This window comes from Gymnoscopelus microlampas (genome assembly GCF_963454915.1).
Source record: "Gymnoscopelus microlampas genome assembly, chromosome: 14".
Lineage (NCBI taxonomy): Eukaryota > Metazoa > Chordata > Actinopteri > Myctophiformes > Myctophidae > Gymnoscopelus > Gymnoscopelus microlampas.
Window position 1 is genome coordinate 1,745,119 of NC_139951.1, and position 23,450 is coordinate 1,768,568.

The following is a 23,450-nucleotide window of genomic DNA, read 5'->3' on the forward strand; positions in this document are numbered from 1 at the left end:
TTCCTCGAGGTGTTGTTTATATGACAAAGTCCTGTCCAGGCGTACGCCAAAGTACTTTGGGGCCTGTTGGAACTCCAGGGGTTTGGTGTTCACGGAAATCTCCAACTTGTCGCTTCCTTGTTGCAGAGGTGGTATGCTGCGGACACCGTCTTCCCAATGCTGAGCTGCAGGCGCCAGCTGCGGTAGGCAGCCAAGATGCCCATGTCCTGGTTTAGGCCCTCTTCCACCGCCTTCCATGTTGCTTGTTGCAGCATGATGGCTAGGTCGTCTGCGTACCCGTACCTTCTGGATGTTGTTGCAGGTAAGTCAAGGATGTATATATTGAAGAGCATTGGTGAAAGAACAGACCCTTGTGGCACCCCGTTACTCAGCCTCCTGAGCCTGCTGCGCTGGCCGTCACTGGTCTGGAGGATGAAGCTGCGGTTTGACAGCATCTCCATGATGAAATTGACCATATGACGGTCCGGGATGGTTCTCAGCAGCTTCAAGTGGAGTCCGCGGTGCCACACGGTGTCATAGGCGGCGGTCAGGTCCAGTAGGACAACCCCTGCTTTTGCTTTGGCCTGGAAGCTTTCCTCAAGGTCTTGCGTGAGCAGGGTTACTTGGTCCACCGTTGACCTGCCCCGACGGAACCCACGGAAACCAGCCTGTTCCCTCGGAAGCTGTGGGTCTACTACAGGTTCAATGCGGCTGTGGATCATCCTCTCCAAGATTTTAAAAGGGACACGGAGCAGCGAGATTGGCCTGTAGGCCTTGGGGTCATCCGGGGGTTTGTTGGGTTTCAACAGGGCTATGACAGCCGCCCGTCTCCATGTCCTTGGGAGTTTGGACTTTCGGAGGCACGTTACCTGCAACAACATCCAGAAGGTACGGGTACGCAGACGACCTAGCCATCATGCTGCAACAAGCAACATGGAAGGCGGTGGAAGAGGGCCTAAACCAGGACATGGGCATCTTGGCTGCCTACCGCAGCTGGCGCCTGCAGCTCAGCATTGGGAAGACGGTGTCCGCAGCATACCACCTCTGCAACAAGGAAGCGACAAGTTGGAAATTTGCCTGACAGGTTGGCATTGACACTGGCCGCCCTGGAGAAAGCAGATACCTCGCGTGATGTTAGGCGGGCAAAGTCCTTATCTGCATCTGGGAAGCGGCCACTTTTTAGGAGTTGGGCTGCGATGGCGTTTGCTGTCACCGGGCACTTGGGGGGTGTTGTGCTTCTACCTGAGAGCTGATTGATGGTCTGCCGCGCCTTACGCCTGGAGTGGGTGAAGTCAATCGACTCGACGACCTCCGTCCATTTGGCCCTGCGGGTGGCATCCAGCTTCTCAAGAAGTGCCGTTGCCGTTGCATCCACTTCGGCTCTTGATCCAGCCTGCTGGTGGGCTCGCAGGAGGTGGTTACACTCTTCGTCCCAACCTGGGATGTAGTTTTTGTTGTAGCCTCGTGGGATAGATTTTTTTGCTGCCCCTATCAGCACTTCGCAGTAGGCCGCGTATGCGGCATCTACGTCAGGAGTGTCTGGGTCCGGAAGGCTGGTGGATGTTCTCTCAGTCTCTGCAGCAAATGCATGCCAGTTGGCCTTCCGGAAGTTCCACCTCCGGACAGGTTTCCCCGAGACCGGCTGCACCAGTGATGGGATTCCGATGACAGACGGTCGGTGGTGTGATCGGGGGAACCTGTTGATGACCCTTCTTTCTGGCATCGGGTCATTGCTGTGGAACACAGCAAAGGCGAGGTCTGGGTATCATCTGTCTCTTCTCCTTTTTCACTACATCAGGTCTGTTGGTCCAATGGCTTCTCGCTAAAGCGTCTGTCTTACAATGTTAAAGTTGCCAGTTCAAGCCTCACTTAATACAAACTTCATTTAAATTGCATTGCACACAACATGATTGTATCAATTAACTGTTAACGGTAACACGAAATGCTTCTTTGAGAGAGTATGTTTTTGCAATGTATGACATTCTTCATTGTGAAAATAGCCGATCTACACAACTTTTCAGATAGCAACGTTTTGTGAGCTTGTAGATCGGCTACTTTCACTAGTTTTCGTTCCGAGGAGACAAAAAAAAACTTTTTTGGTAAATGGTTTGTGAACCAGTGATCTAGAGTAGTTCGGGACACAGAGGCTTGGTTCATAATGGACGGAAATACTTATAAATATCAACAGACACTAGAGGCCATAAATCTAGCTCAATGAGAAGATAGGCAGCCTTTGAGTCCGTAGGTCGCTGGTTCGATCCCTGTCCCTGACAATTAGTCAGGGGATATTAGCAGAATATTTTCCAATCTTGGAATAAATTCCTTACCAAAAAAAATCTTCACCAATGTGTTTGTAAAGGTGTCTAGTAACACATCTCACAAAGACTGAAATTCAGTATCCCTAGGAGAATTTTTGAAAGCTCCTTAAAGTTGGGGTACCATCCATAACCTTGGTTAAAAAAAATCCCCAAAAAATGTCAAAATTTAATTCTGTTTTAAGTAGCATGTGAGGGGTCAAACTAGGGTGTTTTTATGATTCTGAATCCATTGCAAGCATTTGTTTTGCACCAAAACCACTCCTTGGGCTAAAAATGGCCATAGCCAGGTATACTTTTTGTTTAAAAAGCCCATTGAGATTGGGCCGTTTTTAGCCCAAGGAGTGGTTTTGGTGCAAAACAAATGATTGCAATGGATTCAGAATCATAAAAACACCCTAGTTTGACACCTCACATGCTACTTAAAACAGAATTAAATTTTGATTTTTTTGGGGGATTTTTTTTAAACAAGGTTATGGATGGTACCCCAACTTTAAGGAGCTGTCAAAAATTATCCTAGGGATACTGAATTTCAGTCTTTGTGAGATGTGTTACTAGACACCTTTACAAACACATTGGTGAAGATTTTTTTTGGTAAGGAATTTATTCCAAGACTTTTTTAATATCCCCTGACTAAATGTATTGAGGTGATCATGATTTGGCATTATTAGGTTTACACATAGTGTTTCTTGAGGATAGGCTTAGGCGTGAGGGTTTAAAATGCTCATGTTAATTGCATGGTCTTCTTTCTCTCAAGTATAGTCTTCTATGTTTCTATCGCTTATTGTGCATATTACTTATCATTGCTTCTTTCTTTTTTCTTTCTGCATTTAGTGGGGCAGATTAACTGCGAATTACAGGCAAATCGTTCACTTCTGCATACAAGCACCAACATTGGCACACATACTCCTTAGGTAGTGCTCTTTTGATAAAACCCGTAAAAAAATCAAGATGGCGGCCATTTTTCAAGATGGCCGCCATTGAATATACACTAATAATGTATTTCTGAATAAAATCACCAAAATATGGCCTATTTGAGTCATCTTGATGTCAAATCATACATATTTCACTATGTAGAATCTGAATCTGGACCCATGGACCGACTCACTGGCTTCTTGTACCATATATCTTCTGCTAAATTAGGGGATCATGCTATGTTATAAGTCTATTATGTGTAGCATCTTCCTGTACAAGACTTCCAAAGTTGACATGACACCACTATGCAGTGTGTGTGTGTGTGTGTGTGTGTGTGTGTGTGTGTGTGTGTGTGTGTGTGTGTGTGTGTGTGTGTGTGTGTGTGTGTGTGTGTGTGTGTGTGTGTGTGTGTGTGTGTGCATGGGGAGGGGGTGGAGGGGCGGTTGAGAGACTTTCATTGGAGCTAGAGAGGTAGTAGCTCAATAGAGCGTATGTCAACGCACAGCCAGGGCACACTGGTGGCACCGCTGCTGTGAAACTCAGCATGGGGTTCAGTATCAGCTAAATAATTTGTTTGTTATAACAAAATTACTTTAGTGTCCCAAATGCTGTCTAGAAAGAAGAAAGAAACAAAGTTAGACAGTCGCGCCTGAATCAACAGGGTGTGCCAGCGCGGGAGAGCCGAACCAAGGGTAAGGGGGCCATACATGACTTGAGACTGGAACAGGAATGTGCCCCCGAAGAGGATGCCCACCCACAAGCATTCTCAGAGCTAGTTACATATCTAGTGGAGACCACCAGATCTGGTGAGGGCCTTGCAGTCTTCCGTCTTGCAGACATAGTTTGCCTGTATGGCGAGCGCATGGAACAGCTGGGTGTTGATGCACCTGCTGTCAACTCCACAAGACTGAAGGAAAAACTTCTGTCAGAAATACCTGAGCTGGAAGCTCACAAGCAGGGAAGGGATGTTCTTCCGGCTTTTCAGAAAGATGTGGGTGTTGTCTTGTCAGAAGCCTCTGACTATTATAGGGAAGCTATTATCCTTGACAAAGCAGCTAACATCTTGCGAAAACATATGCTGGACCACAAGTCCACATTTGATGGAACCTTCCATGAGGAGTGTATCGGGGAGGCCATTCCACCCACTCTTCTTCAGTTTGTGGCCATGCTGGAACACGGAGCAGACATCAAATCTGCAAATATGTGGAGGATGGGGTGGTCTGTACACCAGTTCTGCGAAAAGGGCTGTTCACCATCTCAGATCCCAGGGCGCTATTACTACTTGTAATCTACACTAGCTACCTAATGTGGAGCTTATCAGACAGCATTTGGGACACTTAAGTAATTTTTTAGGTAATTATTCAGCAAATACTGAACCCCAAGCAAAGTTTCACTGCAGCAGTGAAACCAGTGTGCCCTGGCTGTACATTGACATCTGGTGTGTTGAGCTACTACTCTTCACCTTCCGCTAGACTCTCAGCGCTAATTTATGTGATTTTATTGCAAAATGTAGCAATACTGTATATTAAATGGCAGCCATCTTGAAAAGGTCCACCATCTTGAAGTTTTAGGTGGCTGCCATTTAGGGGAAGTTTTAGGAGCGGCCATAGCTGAATGGTTAGTGAACCCGCCTAGGGAGCCAGAGGCCTTGGTTGCCCCAGGTTTCCAGGCCAGATCAGCATATGTGTCGATGAAATGAAATTTGTCCCTGAGCAAGACTCTTAACCCCTAATTGCTCACAGGTTCTCATTGGAAACAAGACCGCAAGGACTTTCATGAACAACCTGTTAAAAGGAATTATCCTTATATATCCTTATGCTAATATGTTATTAAATGAATGGTATATGAGCCAATTTTGGTGCTTGCTTCTAAGTTATTTTACTTCTAAATGTAATTGTACTGTATATAGCCTACTGTACAATGGTGGCCATCTTGAAAAATGGCTGCCATCTTGAATTTTTACATGGGTAACAGGTTTCATCAAAAGAGCAATACCCAAAGAGTGTGTGTGCGCCAATTTTGGTGCATATCTGACATTTTATTGTGTAAGTACTGCAAATTACTCGATATTCAATGGTGGCCATCTTGAAAAATAGCCACCATCTTCAAAATCTTTGGGTAGCTAACATGTTTTTATCAAAAGAGCAATACCCAAGGAGTATGTTTGCCAATTTTGGCGCTTGTATCTATGGGATTTTGTCGGGAAATGTAATATTACTGTATATTCAATGGCGGCCATCTTGAAAAAATGGCCGCCATCTTGAATTTTCAGGTGGCTAACAGGTTTTATCAAAACAGTACTACCCAAAGAGTATGTGTACCAATTTTGGCGCTTGTATCCGGAAGTGAACGATTATTTTACTAATTTGCCACAGTAATTCTCTGGCCCCGTATTATCGCTGCTTGCAGCTATATTTGTTTTTGTGTTTTTCGTTTTTTTCCATATTAACACAGTTCGAATGTTGAAGAAGGTTTGTATTCCATCAGTAAGCCGTTTTATAGGCATTAAAGGGTTACAATTAGATTGTGAACATGGCTCTGTTTGTAAGAGAGTTTCTGTGTATCTCTTGAACCGAAACCCCCCTGGAGAGGGCTCAAGATTTAGCCACGCCTCTAGTAGAATGAACCTTCAGTCCCTCTGGAACTGGGGCACCACCACTAACGTAGGCCAGCTTAATGGCATCCACGATCCATCTGGACAGCGACGCCCTAGCAACCGCCTTCCTCTGACCACCCCGGCCAAAGGAGACAAAAAGCTGCGTCGACTCACGGCCGGCCGCTGTCCTCTGGCAGTAGAGCTTCAAAGCCCTCACCGGACAGAGACAGTGCAACCGTTTATCCTGCATGCACTCTGAACTCACTGAGAGTGCGTGCATGTCACTGACCCGTTTAGACAGGGCCACCAAAAGGACAGTTTTGAGACTAACGATCTTCAGATCCGCAGACTCAAAAGGCTCGAACGGAGGACGACAGATTGGGATGTGGAAATAAGAATCCTTGAGGTCGATGCTTGTCCACCAGTCCTCCTGACGTATCGTTCGCAACAGCGCCATGGTCGTCAACATCCAAAAATTGAAAACCCTCAGGTATTTGTTGAGGGCCTTCAGATTCAGAATGGGCTGTACACCCCCCCCCCCCCCCTTCTTTTTCACCAGAAAATATTTCGAATAGAAACCTTCCCCTCCAGCCAGTCCGGGATGGGAGCCGCGGAAGTGGCCTGCTGGTCTTCCATCGGCTGCTGGAGGCCGTACCTGGTGATGGCCCTTTTGAACACCACCGAAACGGGCTCAAGGGGCTCCTCGTCGTCAGCGGGAAGCTCCACAGAGGCCCCAGGGAGGTCATCTCGCCAGGGGCTAGTCATCGTGACCTCCTGGACCTCCTGGTACGAGGGGATCTCACCCTATTCCTCCTCGTCCCCCTCATCCATGTCGTCGTCGGCCTCGTCGTCGGAGTTGATGCTGTCCTCCGGCGTCGCGCCCCACTTGCCTCTCTTCTGCGGCGGTTGAGTGGTCGTGATAGGCGGGGAGGGGGAGGAAGGGACGCTGCTAGCATATTGTAGCTGGGACGAACCACCAGACACAGCAGCAGCAGCGGGGGATGGCGTCGAGGTGACGGCCTGAGTGGCAGCTTTGTGGCGCCGCTGCCGACCAGCACCGCTATCCCACGGTGCCACGGTTGCCGGAAGGCCCATAGCCCGGAGCCGCTCGTCCTCGAGCGGGGCCGCTAGCCCGGCGACGAGGGAAGCCCCACCATGACCACCCCTAGCCCACCCGGCAAGAGACCTAGCTCTCGCAAGGCGGGCGTCGAGGTGAGTCACGGTGTAAACGGTGCACTCAATGCAGGCGTCCAGCTCGCCGGAATACATCCTGGCGTTGAAAGCGCGGTTGACCCCCAGGCATGAGATGCAGATGCGGTGGGGGTCGTCGCTAGCGATGAGGAGGACACAGTCCTCGAGTCCACATCTCCTTGGAGCCCTGCATCGTGGTGGTTTAGAACAAAAGGCTAACTAGCGTAGCTTAGCTTAGCCTAGCCTAGCCCCAGGTAGCTTTAGCCTAATAGCGGCTAACTGTAGCTGGTCAAGCTAATCGAGCCACGAGGATAAATGAAGGAGATAGAAAAGTAGAAGAAAAGGAAGAAAGCCGCGGGAGCGTGCTTTTAGCAGATATTTAAAGAAAAAGCCTGTGGGAGATGCAGAGGACCTCCGCTTTGGGTTGAGCTGTTTTTTAATTAAATAACTATAAGTTGTATGTCTTATTGCGTGCGCATCCGCATGCAGAGTGATGTAAGAGGGCGTGCCTAAGGCATGGGGTGCTCCTTCCATTCCGACATCTCGCCACTCCGACTAGTGGCTTCCGCGTGCGGTTAGGGTTAGGGTGAGGGTTAGGTATAGGGTTCGGTAACGTCGGAAAGGCGACATGTCGGAAAGGCAGCATGCACCCCTAAGGCACATGAGGGGTTATATACCCCCCCGGTCTACCGGTCACGTGACATGACCCTCACAGCCAATCATATTGGCCAGGGAGTGTATTTGTGTGTTGCTCTGTGCATCGCCTGAGGGCGCTGTTATCCCATAGTGAGTGACTCACGAGAGATGCTAAGAAACAGCAACATACTGCTACTGCAAGTGCTGCTGCTACTACTACTACTACTACTACTACTACTACTACTACTACTACTACTACTGCTATTACTACTACCACTACTACTAATGCTACCAATACATTACTGGTATTACTACTACTACTACTACTACTACTACTACTACTACTACTACTACTACTACTACTACTACTACTACTACTAATACTACTACTATTACTACTACTACTACTACTACTACTACTACTACTACTACTACTACTGCTACCAATACTAGTATCATTACTACTGCCAAAACTACAACCACAACTTGCACTACCACACTAACACAAGACAATAGTAATACAGTTATCTCTGTTTTCAGGCTGTGACTTATCATATGAACTATGGACCAGATTACCATCCAACATTTGAGCTGGAGTTTGATCTCAATACAGACTATGTCACATTGACATTACTGGGACCTGAGAACAACCTGGTCTGGCAGCAAGACGTTTGCCTGCAAGGTAAAGACAGAGCTATTCAGTTTAATTAAATTAAAAGTTGTGGTGCATGCACACAATGTGTGTGTGTGTGTGTGTGTGTGTGTGTGTGTGTGTGTGTGTGTGTGTGTGTGTGTGTGTGTGTGTGTACGCGTGCACATTTAACACACACTGAAGGTGTTTTAGATTGAAAACAGTGTTCAAACAGAATCCCATCATAATCAATGTCACAAATAGCAGATCTACAAGCTCACTTTTTTTCTGATATTTTCATGTGATGCATTCTGAGAGTGTTGTTACATGTAGTGTAAACACATATAAATCATGTTTAAGGTATCATGCTTGTTTCCATGTAACCATGTAACCATGCTTGGTTTCTGAATAAAATAAGACAATAGAGTGCAGTGTGCTGGCATTGTTCAGTAGTGATCAGGTATGTTACCGGTGTTGTGGCAACACATCAAACTTGTTCACTCATTTGAAACAGAACCATGCGCCTGTAAATATCACTGCAGATAGGAAAAAGTATGGTGCAAACACAGCTTTTTTCTTTGGCTTTTAAACAGACTTTCACTGGTCATTCGGATCAGGACAAAGTAATAACAAATGCCATTGCTGTGTTTATAGTGCGCTATAGTCTATCTGGTCCATGTGGGAACTTGGATTTGAAGTGTTCCATGTTCTGCACACAAAACACGTCTACTTTGCACTGAGCTGTACACAGTTGCACTGAACAAAATGGTACCTATTCTCCCAAATCTATTCCAATGAATTGTTATTGTTTTGTATTCCAGAGAATCCTTCCATGCTGCACCCTGGTGTTTGGTGTGAGGGCTGTGATGGAAACATTATGGGGATCAGGTTTATCTGTACAGTGTGTGACTCTGACATGTGTTCTGCCTGTCATGACCATCATCAGGAACATCTTCTGAGAACAATCCCACCTCCATTCCTGGTCAGAATATATCCTTCTACATTTGAAAACTGAAGCAAATGCATAAAACAAACTAGAAAAAGTGCTGCTCGGAGATCAGGTCTCCGCCAGGTCAGGTAGGTTAGTATGGGCCAGCAATGTTCGGAATGACTCTTGTTCTTGATGACTTGACAGGAGTAATATAAAAAAAAAATTGTTGCAAAAATCGGTCTCTTGGTGGTGCTATAATAGGGCAATGTTGAAAGGGTGGCATTTGTTCCACAACGTGGTGCGAACATGTGTGCAAAGTTTCACCGCAATTGGACGCTGCGTTCATGATTTGCGGCATTTTATTAAAAGTGGCCTACTCTTGCAAACTTTTAATCTTAGCCAATCAGGATGGAATATGAAAATTCTAACAGATTTGTCTTGATTACATGACTATAGAGATCATGTGTATCGATTTCCGTGAAATTTGGATCAAATCTGAAGGAGTAATATTCAAAAATGAGTTTAATATAAGTCGGCCTCCTGGTGGCGCTATAAAAGGAAGATGTAAAAAATGCAGGTCAAAGGTTTTTCCTTGGCCTCTAGGGAGTGCATATAGAAAGTTTTACACAGATCTGTGCAGTTAAAACACGAAAAACACGAATCGGGCTGTTTTAGCGCCACCATGAGGCTGATTTTGTTTGGCATTTCTTCCTCGGCCTAGTGAGAATGTGCGTGCCAAATTTCACGGAAATTGCATGCTTTGTTCATCATTTGAGGCATTTTGTTAAAAACGGAGCAGTCCTGCAAACTTTGGAAGACATTAGCCTATTAGCTAATCAGGATGGAAAATGGAAAATCTGTATAAATATAAAAAATATGTGTTTTGCAAAAAGCTGCCTCCTGGTGGCACTATTGCAGGCCAATCAGAAAAATGGGCCAGAGGTTCACACACGCATGCAAGCACGGACGGACGGATGGACAGGGTGCAAAACATAGTCTCTCGCCATGCCTTTCGGCCTCGCGTAGACAATTAATGTTTAACACTTCCGTGACTAAGCAATCAATGGGACCGATTTTGAGAATTGAAAGTGGCTTAACTTCTCTCAGGAAGCTCTGAGAAAGTTCCCCTTTCATGACTTTTCCTAAATATATGTTTCAAACCATCTCCGTTTTTTGTTTTTTTTTAACTCATTATAAATATGAAATACATACCATGTATCCCATCCCAGCCGTTTTATTTCGGCTAAATTGATCGCTCTCCCCCTCTCTCCCCCAGGGTAGAGCACTTTACACCTCGTTTACCCCCCGCAGAGCGGCCCGCAGCGCAGCAGAGAACTGCTGCACTGCGAGTCTATGTTGCCATGTCTGCTTATTATAAGCGACTTTGGGCTTGATTTCCACGTCTTTCTATTATTATTATTATTATTATTATTATTATAATTACCCATATAATTACATCATAATGGTAATAATGTTCTACTCCACTACAGCTCAGAGGCAAATCTTGTACGTTTACTCCACTACAATTATTTGAAAACTTTAGTTACTAGTTACTTTGCAGATATAAATATCTTTTCATAATGTTTAGATTAGCTTCATGCATACTTTTACTCCACTACAGTTAGGCTATTTGAAAACTTTAGTTACTAGTTATATATATATAGTTAAGTGTTGTATATTTTCGATCCCAAGAGCGGGCTAATAATACCAGTTTCCTGGAAAAGAAGCTTCAAAGTAGAGGAGTCCAGAGTCCAAGGATTTCGTCAAGCATCTTTTATTTCAGCCTGACTGGCCGTCTGCCAAGGTGGTCCTGATAAGCTGCGCACCCAGTCACATACAAACACAACAATTTATACAAAGCTCACCTTCTACAACAAGGGAGGGGTCAGGTAGTTTAAGCCCACCCCCACACATCATGTATTCTGACAGGGACGTTGTCGGGCCGAGTCCCCGCCTACCATGTTGAAACACATTAGAATGTATTCTCTTATATGACACATACAAATTATCCATTATACTTAGACACAGTACTTCAAAATATAACCTGGTTGCTAATTCTTATCCAGCATCTCTCAAGCTTTAGAATGAATCCACACACTTTATATTTCATGGTTGCAAACAACAGATAGAAAGACAATGAGTCAAATAAAAGCCACATTTACTCCAGACTGAATCTTTTCCTTAATGACATTTCTCTTGGTTAACAGCACCAGTCATAATTATCAAGCTTTATTCATTTCAACCATAGCATATGTTTTCACACTGTGTTACTTAATACAAAATAAGCTTTTACCAAGAAATAACAATCTGACTCCAACTTCATCTCTGCCCCATGTCCTAGAGACAGAGGGAATTAACAGATGTTCCACTTTGACCATCACCCTTGCATAAGGACAATAGTCCTGAAATCAGCCTCTTGGTCACAAAAGAACTTGGCTCTGTGATTTGTTTTGGGTTCACACTTAAAACTGGGAACTTCTGTTTCAGGACAAAAGGCAGGAAAGATCTGAACACAATAGAACAAAAGCTTCTTCTGTCTTCTTTGGTTAATCAAATCAAGAGGTGTTTTCTCTCACCTGGGCTTCTAAACTTAAACAATGGTCAGAACTTTTGGAGTGCTTGGGAATGTAAATTGATGATCGCATCCCCCCAGATGGGACATGACTGCAAAACTCAAGAATCACCCAGTACAATATTAGACCTTCCAGTGTTTACCAATTTAGATGGAATATTGTGGTTATATCATGTTGCCATGTTTGAAAGTTTACTTCATAACCCCTCTTGGGAGACTTCACAACGTCTCCCACAAAGGAACTTTCAAACCTGTGAAATAATACAACTCCGGGTTAAAGTCTCCTCCAGCCATCTGTCCAACCTAAAAAGAATCAACACTTATGTATACAACGGAACCTGCAAAACAATCGTCATTTGGTTACTGATCAAAACACATCATATAACATCCTGTAACAAAAGTGTCCTTCAGTGTCCACGAGCGCAGAAATGATTTTCTGTTTTTCTTTTTTCGCCTGAGCTAACAAAGCGCAGTTGCGGGATTCTTCTTCTTTGAATGTCCATGTTTGGACATTCAAATTGATAGGGAGTGGGGGCGTAGTGTCACTATTCAAATGTTGGCAACTAGTGCTGCTTCTCTATTATGGCGTCGATAAAAAGGCATATCAAAACATGCACGGGCTTCCAGGGGTCAACTCTCCACTGAAAGAGCGTACGGCTTTCATCTGGACACAGCAACTTGGTTCAATCTCCAAGGCCTGGATAGCTGGAACATCCAGCTATCTGCTTTTTTCCCAAACTCTGAAGACCCTTCTTGGTCCTGGTCCTGTAGTGTTGTAGTTCGATGAGTAGTTAGCAGCCATCTGGTTGAAGATTCACACCGGCTCCTGGTTGGTTGAGCTGCTCCTCCTGTCGTAGGCCTCCTGTTGAGCTGTCAAACTGGACCTTGTCGTAGACGTTTGTAGGGCTGTGTTGAAACGGTAGACCTTCTCGTCCTTGCAGCAGTCATCTCCTCGACCTGGGGCCCCCTTCGTCTGGTCTGCTGTCATCTGGGACCCTTCTGTTCTCCTGGTGCCCGATGCTCCTTTTTCTGCTGGTGCCATGTGACCCTTACACCGACTCCATCTTGCTGCTCTGGACCACATCCACTCAGCCATGGTCCCCTCTGGACTCACTGTCTCCACCATGGGTCTCCAAATTCCTCCAGCTTTCTCCAACTCCATTCCTGACATGAAAATACTTGGCAAAACTTTCCCTACACTTTTCCTAATAAATCAAACATTTATCAATGACAATAGATGTGTCCAAACAGATAATACATTTTAACTAGGTCTTAGCCTATTGATTCCTACATAAATTACTCTATCTCAATTTTTCATTACAATCAAACTTTTTCAATTTTTCCCTCCTTTATATATTTTTCAGAACACTAATTCAAAATGTATACTATAGTACTTCTCTGTACAAGCATTCCCCTCTTGGTCCTAAATTTAGTAATAACAGAATTTCTCTCTCAATATTTTCAAAATGTGTACACTCCTTAGAGCCTAATAAATCTATGTTACTTAAGTACAGATCTACAAAGATCAGTGCAAGATCAGTGCTGGGTATGCATGTCGCAAGGGTGTAAAGCCGTTTTAAGCAAATGGAACAAAGACCCCCCTAACTATCTGTCAATTTCTATCTAATCTGTCTACCTTATTCCTATCATTCGACACCCGGGCATGAGAATTGCTAACCAATCCCCTCCCCCAAGATCCATCGATATTCACTCCACGAAGAGTATAGCTAAAAGATAACCCTAGGTCTGCTCCAGAAAAAAACTGTCCACCCCTGGTAACTCACATCAACCAACACTTACCTTAAAACTGCGGTCAAATTCTCTTTCTTTCCCTGTTTCCTAACAAAACAAACAAACAAAAATATGGTAATTTCAAAGCACAGACATCTCCTATTAAATGCTTGGATTTTGTATATTGTTTCTGTCACCTTTAGATAAACGAATTTCAGCCTATTTTTAGCACCAGTACTGAACCACTGAATTAAGTATTTAAGTCCACTATCGAAACTCTATTATATTAGTCGATTCGTGATATGAAAAAGGAAGAATGACTTCAGACTGGAAACTATTTAACAGGCTGTCACTCGATTAAGGCAAATTTACAGTTAACATTTTAGCACAAAAGAGAAAGGTCTATGTCCTTTTAAAAACCTGAACGAAAAAGTGTACCTCCTCCTAGCCATCAGAAGGCCAACAATGACTCTGTCCTAAGATCTCTTATTTAATAAACTAAAATCTAATTCACTTTAGCAAAATAAGAATCACAAATATCTCCCTTTTGCAGTAGTTCAGGTGTTTTTTGGAATGAACCCCCAACCCCTGCAATCAGAAAGCCAGTGAAACTTCTACTTTCTAGTTCCTACATTTTAACCTTCAATTATAACCAAATCATAATTTTAAATCAACACTGTCTATGTACTTATTCACGGCTGAGTCAATTAAATAAAGTGTATCTTTTTAGTCGAAGCACACATGCTAGCTATATCACATGTCCCTCAATATTTAAAGTAACACCAACAGATCCTAATGTGGCCATGTTATGCTTCTCCACTCTGTGTTCAAACCTTGGTGTTCTCGGAAAGAACACAAGCAACCCTGTTTCTGGCCAGATAACAGGATCTCCAAAGGCATGCATTCCCCTGGCTGCAGTCTCTCCGAAAACAGCCCTGATTTGACACAAAAGGACAACACACTCATAACAACATATTAGACCAGTTAAATAATTAAGCCGTCATAAATGAAGCACAAATCAAATCGAATCAATCCTATATAATAAAACCTTAGCTCTCAATATTTAAATATCTTCACACGAACATCTACAAATCTATTGTTGATCAAATTTAACCTTTGCTCTTATTATTTCTTTACTGTAACATTCCAATTTTTCCTTTTTTCTAAATACACTTTTTACTGTCCTCTCTTGTAGATTACTTTAACAGTTCAAAGATTATTTTCACTATCATTTAGACTAAATCGTTATGTTTCTGTTCATCAGTTAGATATTTAAACAATCATTTCACATCTCCCCCCTCTTACAACACTTACTTCAAATGTGTTGTAAAAAATGAAATCCCACCAAGAACACCTAAAAAATCAGCACTGAAGCCAAGCTATTGCAAACACATAGACGTACCGAAGAACTCTCAACATTCAGCCAAAATAAAATCACCTTCCGAAGACACAATCACAACCATCACAGACCGCGCACCCCCCCAGGGGAAAAAATCGCACGTGTCAACGAACAACACACATACACAACTGAAAACCACAGAATAAGCATGTACAATCTGCAAAAAAACCCTTGTAAGCAGGCCATTGAAAAATTCCTGCATTTTACGACCGAAAGCCTTTACAACAGTCAAAACTCATTGTGTTGTTCAAAAATGAACAAAACAAAACAACAAAACCATAGAAACAAACATCCACACACACACACACACACACACACACACACACACACACACACACACACACACTCACTTTACCACACTCACATCTTCACTGTCCAGTCCAAGAAGAAAGTATAGCATTACCACGAAAATGATAATTAAGAAAGTTGTACACAGCCGAAAAGCCATGACCCCACAAAGTCGCCACCAGAACCACAGGTCCACTAGCCGCTCACAGCAACACTGCAAACATACACACGCACAAAATAAGAGCCACCAGTCCTCTCCTCCCCGCACGTCCAACACACAGTACATCACAACAAAACTATAACTTAAGTGCTCTAACTACACAACACGTAGGCCTACCGAAACAAATCCATGAATAAAACGCATCATACAAACAAGTATCAAAACAATATTAACCAAAACCATTAACCCCATTCATTCAATACAAACAACAAAGCTACACGCAACACTTCCCCCAAAGGCATTTTCCGGGCATAACAGGACGTCAATGACTCCTGCGGTTTTCAGCCTTCGACCAATGACTTCAAAGAAAGTATCATATGCCACTTCAAGCCTCATACATCTCACGGGAATCGCCCGCATGTACCTCGTCACGGGAGTCGCCCGGTCTTCTCAGCACACAATGCAACCGCGTTGCATAATCACCTCTAATAATGGACATTTGACGGGCATCTGGCACACGAAGTCCAGCACGCGCCAGCGTCTCCGAACGCCTGTACAAACGCTCAAAGCTAATAACTGGGATCCATGTAAAAAATACACATAGCAGAACACCCCTGCCACCAAGAAAAAGGTGCTGGCTTATGCCCTCACGCCCGAGTCATACCACCGGGTCGGCCAACCCATTCGTCGGCGCGTCCCTCCATGAACGCATATCGGACACACGCAATTTGCCACTAAACACCGGTCACCGAATACGGAAAGGGTAACGAAGCAAAGGCCCAACTCCTGATCCCTCAGTTCTCACTGTATACCACGGTACGTTTAAGCCATATAACACAAAAGGTTCTGCATCCTCTTTATGCGCATAACCAGCGTACAATGTTACACATATATTTCACCGCCGTACCAATGTAAAACAATTATCTACAAAACTATATACACTGTATTCAGAGTCTAATAATATCAATTTAGTTCTCCTATTAAGGCGTATGAAATCTCAACACCTCACGCACAGTCAAAAACCAAACAACCCCACGTACCCCAAAGTGGAGGCTTTTGGACTGCGCAAAAGGAGCTGGAACTCCAAACCTACTCGTTTTGAAGCTAAAGCTTACTCAAATGTGGAACTTGAGGTTTGTATTATTACATGTAAGTTTACTTATCTTCCTCAAAATCACAACCCCGCAAAATAGGCTCTTAGGCCCCAAAGCTACGTGATTGTAAATAATAGAGTGCTATCATTATTGTAAGATTCCTTATTACACCCATAATCAGTAAAATAGACTCTTCCTGTCCCAAAGTTACATGATTATGGATGATAGAATGGTATTTATTATTGTAAGGTTCCTTATACTATCCAAAATCAAATCAGATAAGCTCGTCTTAGCCCCAAAATGAAATGATCTTGAATGTTGAAGAGATGTTCAAATCGCACCCAAAACAAATACAATAAGCCCCTCATAGCTCCCCAAGTTACTCGAATGTGAAATGTGAAGTTTGTAATATTATTATGTAAGTTTGCTTAGCATCTCCACAATCAGAAAAATAGACTCTTCCTGTCCCAAAGTTACATGATTATGGATGATAGAATGGTATTTATTATTGCAAGGTTCCTTATACTATCCAAAATCAAATCAGATAAGCTCGTCTTAGCCCCAAAATGAAATGATCTTGAATGTTGAAGAGAAAATAGTCTCTTTCAGCCCCAAAGTCACATGATTGTGAATCATGGAGTGTATTGTTATTATAAATGAAACAAAATAACCCAAGTGTAATGAGTCCGGAACATGAAGGTCCATTACATTGTTATAGGTACGATCAGAACATCGTTAGCTCCAGGCCTTTAACGGCTCCAGAAGTGTTCTTGTGTTACAAAACACTTACCTTAGGCCCCGGGTTCTCCCCCCAAAAAACCTCCCCCTCAGGAAACCAGCCATTCGCCCTTAAAATCAAAAATAAAACCACACAAAAAATCAGGTTCTTTTCGTATACCCCTTCCTCCATAAAAGAAGGAAAGAATATTAAGACGACTGCCGACATACGCCATTATATGTTTTATATTTTCGATCCCAAGAGCGGGCTAATAATACCAGTTTCCTGGAAAAGAAGCTTCAAAGTAGAGGAGTCCAGAGTCCAAGGATTTAGTCAAGCATCTTTTATTTCAGCCTGACTGGCCGTCTGCCAAGGTGGTCCTGATAAGCAGCGCACCCAGTCACATACAAACACAACAATTTATACAAAGCTCACCTTCTACAACAAGGGAGGGGTCAGGTAGTTTAAGCCCACCCCCACACATCATGTATTCTGACAGGGACGTTGTCGGGCCGAGTCCCCGCCTACCATGTTGAAACACATTAGAATGTATTCTCTTATATGACACATACAAATTATCCATTATACTTAGACACAGTACTTCAAAATATAACCTGGTTGCTAATTCTTATCCAGCATCTCTCAAGCTTTAGAATGAATCCACACACTTTATATTTCATGGTTGCAAACAACAGTTAGAAATACAATGAGTCAAATAAAAGCCACATTTACTCCAGACTGAATCTTTTCCTTAATGACATTTCTCTTGGTTAACAGCACCAGTCATAATTGTCAAGCTTTATTCATTTCAACCATAGCATATGTTTTCACACTGTGTTACTTAATACAAAATAAGCTTTTACCAAGAAATAACAATCTGACTCCAACTTCATCTCTGCCCCATGTCCTAGAGACAGAGGGAATTAACAGATGTTCCACTTTGACCATCACCCTTGCATAAGGACAATAGTCCTGAAATCAGCCTCTTGGTCACAAAAGAACTTGGCTCTGTGATTTGTTTTGGGTTCACACTTAAAACTGGGAACTTCTGTTTCAGGACAAAAGGCAGGAAAGATCTGAACACAATAGAACAAAAGCTTCTTCTGTCTTCTTTGGTTAATCAAATCAAGAGGTGTTTTCTCTCACCTGGGCTTCTAAACTTAAACAATGGTCAGAACTTTTGGAGTGCTTGGGAATGTAAATTGATGATCGCATCCCCCCAGATGGGACATGACTGCAAAACTCAAGAATCACCCAGTACAATATTAGACCTTCCAGTGTTTACCAATTTAGATGGAATATTGTGGTTATATCATGTTGCCATGTTTGAAAGTTTACTTCATAAGAATTCAATTTCATTTGACAATGCTTCATGTCTCACTGTTTTCTCAGGGCAAAACGCAAACAGTAACATTTTCATAGACCTGCCTGCTTATTTCTCTCTCAAGATTTGGCAACCCATTTCAACTTTCACTTTCATTGCAAAGCAGCGGAAAAAGAATAGATCTACAAGCATACAGCTTGTCACGCAGCAACTGTTTTGTGCTTGTAGATCAGATATTTTGCGCAGGATTGGTCACATGTGGAAACATACCAACGTGTTCACGTGTTGCGCTGTTGTCAGCGATGTGGAAAGTGATGATAGAAGGTTCAAGGAGACGCTTTACTTTTGCTTAGGCATAATAGGCAAATAATGTGAATAGTATTATTATGAATAATACTAATATTGGTTTGTCAAGAGATATCCAGTGTTTTGGACAATGGAGATAGTCACGTAATTAGACAGTGGCTTCAGCGTTCATATAGGCTCCATGTTTCACTGAAGAGTTTAATGTGACGCTACAGATTGCGCTGTTTTATACGCTTTTTTTAATAAAGATTTTACATACAGAATCTGCAGTTACCATTACATTTTATAATACTATTTTATATATATATATATACTACATTACTATTTTATAATGTTTGTGCCTGCCTACAACAACAACATTATGTGGGTTCACTGACTGAGCAGAGTGCAATTGAGATGTTAATGGCTATTTAGAAGACAATGGAACCCCCCAGGTTTGGGGGAGAAGCTGTGAGCTGGTCTGGAGCATAGAGGTGAGACAGTAGCCAATAGGATAGCCTTATTTGGGGATCAAAATGATCGTATTTCAGGCTGTGTAGGTATAAATGAAACCTCAGTCTTGCTAGTGTTAAAAAGACAATGCAGTCATTGGTGTTTCATCCTGTAAGGGTCCTGATGATGCAGGAACAGCTGGATGATGATGATGATGATGATGATTATGATGATGATGTACTTGTTACTTCCTCAGTGGATGCCTTGTAGGAAGTGGCTGACAATATGTGTCTTTGACTGTGTTAGGGTAATATGTTACATTTTCCACAGATGCCATGGTATTTAAATAGTAAATGGTGCATTTATCCAAAGCACTTCACATAGATTGTGCATTACATTCACCCATTCATACACCGATGGCAGAGGAAACCATGCAAGGCACCAACCTGCTCATCGGGAGCAATTAAGAGTTCAGCGTCTTGCTCAAGGACACTTTGACACTAACTCTGGGGGAGCCCCCCAGCCCGGGATCGAACTGGGAACATTGCAGTTTCCAGTTCACTCTAGTGGGCAGTTTCCAGTACCCGGTCACTCTACCCCTGAGCCACTGCCGCCCCTAAATATTATGTTGTTTATATAATATTTACTATTTACATTCAATAGTAAATAGTATAGTATTTAAACAGATGTTAGGTTTAATGTTAAACTGCTATCTTAGTATCATATATTCTGGACTCTATTGACTTGACCTCTGACCTTGTTGATCGCTGACTAGAGTAGGTCTGATTCATTAAGTTGTGACTCCTAAAATTATAACTTTTAGCTCCATAGATTATTCACATTTATGCTAAGTGTCTTTAGGTTATCGTTTTGGGTTTTAGGTTCTGAAGGTTATTTTATGGGGACTCAGCAGAACTGTCTCTCCACAGGTTCCTGATGAGGTGGAGCTCTTCAGTGGAGAGCTACAGTCCCCCACTCTGGAAGACCAGACACCAGGGAAAATGGAGAGAGTTCTTCAAGGTAGGACCATATGGAATGAATGAGCAGTATTTAAATGAAGGACCTCCTCCTAGTACCTCCTAGGGGGCGGGGGGACCATGAACAGGAACTGTTTTTAACCCAAAAAACTGCCCAAGTGTACAGCATTTCCAAAGTACTTTGATACGCACGCATGCACGCACGCACGCACGCACACACACACACACACACACACACACACACACACACACACACACACACACACACACACACACACACACACACACACACACACACACACACTTATCTATACTATTAAAACTGGGTGATGCAAAGTATTACCATTTATGATCATACATGTGTTTAAATATGCTTCTCACTTTCTTAGCTTCAGCGAGTGACTTTGTGGACCAACAGCAGAGTTCCCTGATTAAGAGAGTGAGGATGGTTGCACCCGCCATCCTGCAACGACTCCTTAATGAGGGGGTCATCGGCAGTGAGGACTGTAATACTGTGCTGTCTAGGCCCACCACTATGGATAAGATGAGGGAACTGTGTGACCTTGTGTATTCTAGGGGGCAAAAAGCCAAACACATTTTCTACTATTCTGTTCTTGAGGATCGGTCGCTTCTCAATGATCTGTAAGTGATTTAATTTAAATTAATTTGTATGTCATCACAGTGTATTAGCTCACTTTTTAGTCTACACTGCTTAGTGTTAATATGAATCATTCTCTTTTATCTCCTCTTTCCTTTTCCAAGTCCCTGGCATGGTCAAGTTCTGCTGTTCCTTCAACCACTGAGAAAAACATGCAATCTGAGTGTACTTCTGCTGCCAAGAAATGTGCCTCTCAATGAGGTAAACTATGTTATTTGTTAAGTAGCTATCATCTCAAAGACTTCAAATATTTTCAGACTCCACGTACTAAAATAATATATTGACTCTGATTTTGATAAGACATCCAGAGGCTAGTCTGTAGGTGTGGACACATGTGACAAACAATACAAGACCAACATTTATAAAAGAGCAATGTCAAAATGCCCTTGTTTTTACAGTAACAAAGACTGGTCAAGTACCCTGACAAATCTGTCCACATGCATTAAGAATTAATTAAATAGTGTTGTGTCCTTGCAGGTGAAAGTACAACATGAGGAGGATGAACACATCAAGATCTCCCCCTTCTGTGATCTTACTCCAAACCAAGTCTACAGTCTGAAATGCACTTCATCTGAAGTACAACCCCAGGTAGCACACATTAAAACTACAACCTCAGGCTATGGTATGGTAAAGCTGTGTGAGCAGGCCTGGAATTTCGTCATTTTAGGGGCAAGGCCACTTGGCCTTTGTTGTTGTAATTTATTTGAGGGCACAAAGGCCAAATACCAGGGAAGGAAGGCCATAACAAAATAAGAAGCTTTTTTTAACTAAGTCCACAGAAATAATGAATTTAACTTGAAGGTGAAGGATGCTTTTATTTTCATATAAGAATAACTATCTGTGAAATATAACACATTTATTTCACAAAATAATGTGTTGGCAAATAACCAATATTTAGTTATATAGGCCTAGGTCTCAATGTGTCACATTCAGCCTTGGACTTCACTGACTGAAGTAGGGGCCACATTAATCACATTAGATTCACAGATTAGAGATTTTATGTATTTTCCCCACACATTATTTTCATTCAAATGAAATGTGATTGACTTGGACTAATAATGACTTTAGTTGTTTTTTCAATATTTAAATATATATCTTTTCTTAAATATTAATAATTACAGCTTGTATATTGGCTATTTTCACCATTTTAAATTGATTTCAAATACTAATTATAAAAAAAAGAAACATACAAGGTCTCCACCCGACAGCGACAATATATAGCCTAGGCTATATATGGTTCTGTATCAGTATATGAGTCTGTTTTAGCCGATTTCATTCTAATTGGCTATTATGCCTGCCTATGAATTTCATGGGCCTGAGTCCCCCCGCCCCTTATATGTTGCCTGGATAATTGATTGAGGTCATGTGATCAGTGACATACGCAGGGTGTACTTTTGGCTCCGCCCCCTCGGCCAAAAGTACACCCTGCGGAGGTCACTGATCACATGACCTCAATCAATTCTCCAGTTCTAGGCAACATAGAAGGGGGTGGGGATTTTTGTCTTATTTCCACACAACAACAACATCTGAGGCGTATTAAAGACATAGTTCAATGTTGATAATGAGTATTCCCCTTTGAACGAGGACTGCGGCACACCAAAAATCGAGCTATAACTGTCACATTCTAGCTGCTGAAATAAACTTTCCATTTAGATCATTGTTGACAAACGAACAGAACATGGATGTTGTTTGCAAAAGGATTATTTATTTCTTGTCCATCAGAGCGGTGAGGTCAGGTCACTCTACTTTTGTATGATATTGATAGCCTAAACTTTGAATTCGTTTGCAGTTATTCTATTGCTTGCTTTAGATTAAGACTCATCATTTTGGGATTTCGCTGTATTTTGTCAAATGTATTAATCTGCTGTTTAAATTAGATTTATCTCCTGTTTGGCCCGGTGATGCTTTTGTGTCGTATTACACAGTGTTGCGGGATTCCGACGGTTCATACGAGGCTCGAAATCAAACCTACCTACCACTGGTCATGTGTTAGCTGCGCAGCTCAACCAAAGGCACTGGTGTCTAAAGAAAACCTGTATTGACAGGAAAATCGTGCAGAGAAAAAAAACGGTTAAATCAGCTGCTGGCGCAGCTGGGGCACCACGGCGAATGAGAGGGGCTATAATGGTCATTTTAGAATGCCAACCTGTTCAAAATCCTCTATGTATCTATCTATATTTTGGCCCTAGAATAGTAGCCACACAGCAGGTTTCTTTAGTCGAGTCAACCACTTTTCTCAACTACAGCTGTCAATCTAACAGCTGATCTGGGTCTCCCATGCTACATTCACTGTGTCAGCGATTTGTATGTGTGTAGCTATGTCTGTGTCGATCTTATCTTTAGTCCAGACCGTCTATGACCATTTAGGAGAGCATCTTTAACTGTGTATTTGTCTCTCTTATAATTAGTACGTACCTTATATGACTATTTAGGATAGTATCTTTGGTACAATGTGGGGTATAAAGACTGTGTAAGATGGGTGTTTGGGAGGCGGGTGCCCGGATGGGCTGCGTGGAGCAGGGCTGGAGCCCTGCTTCTCAGTGTTGCTGTATGCTGTCTCTCTGCTGATTCTCTTCCTAATAAATGAGCTACAACTT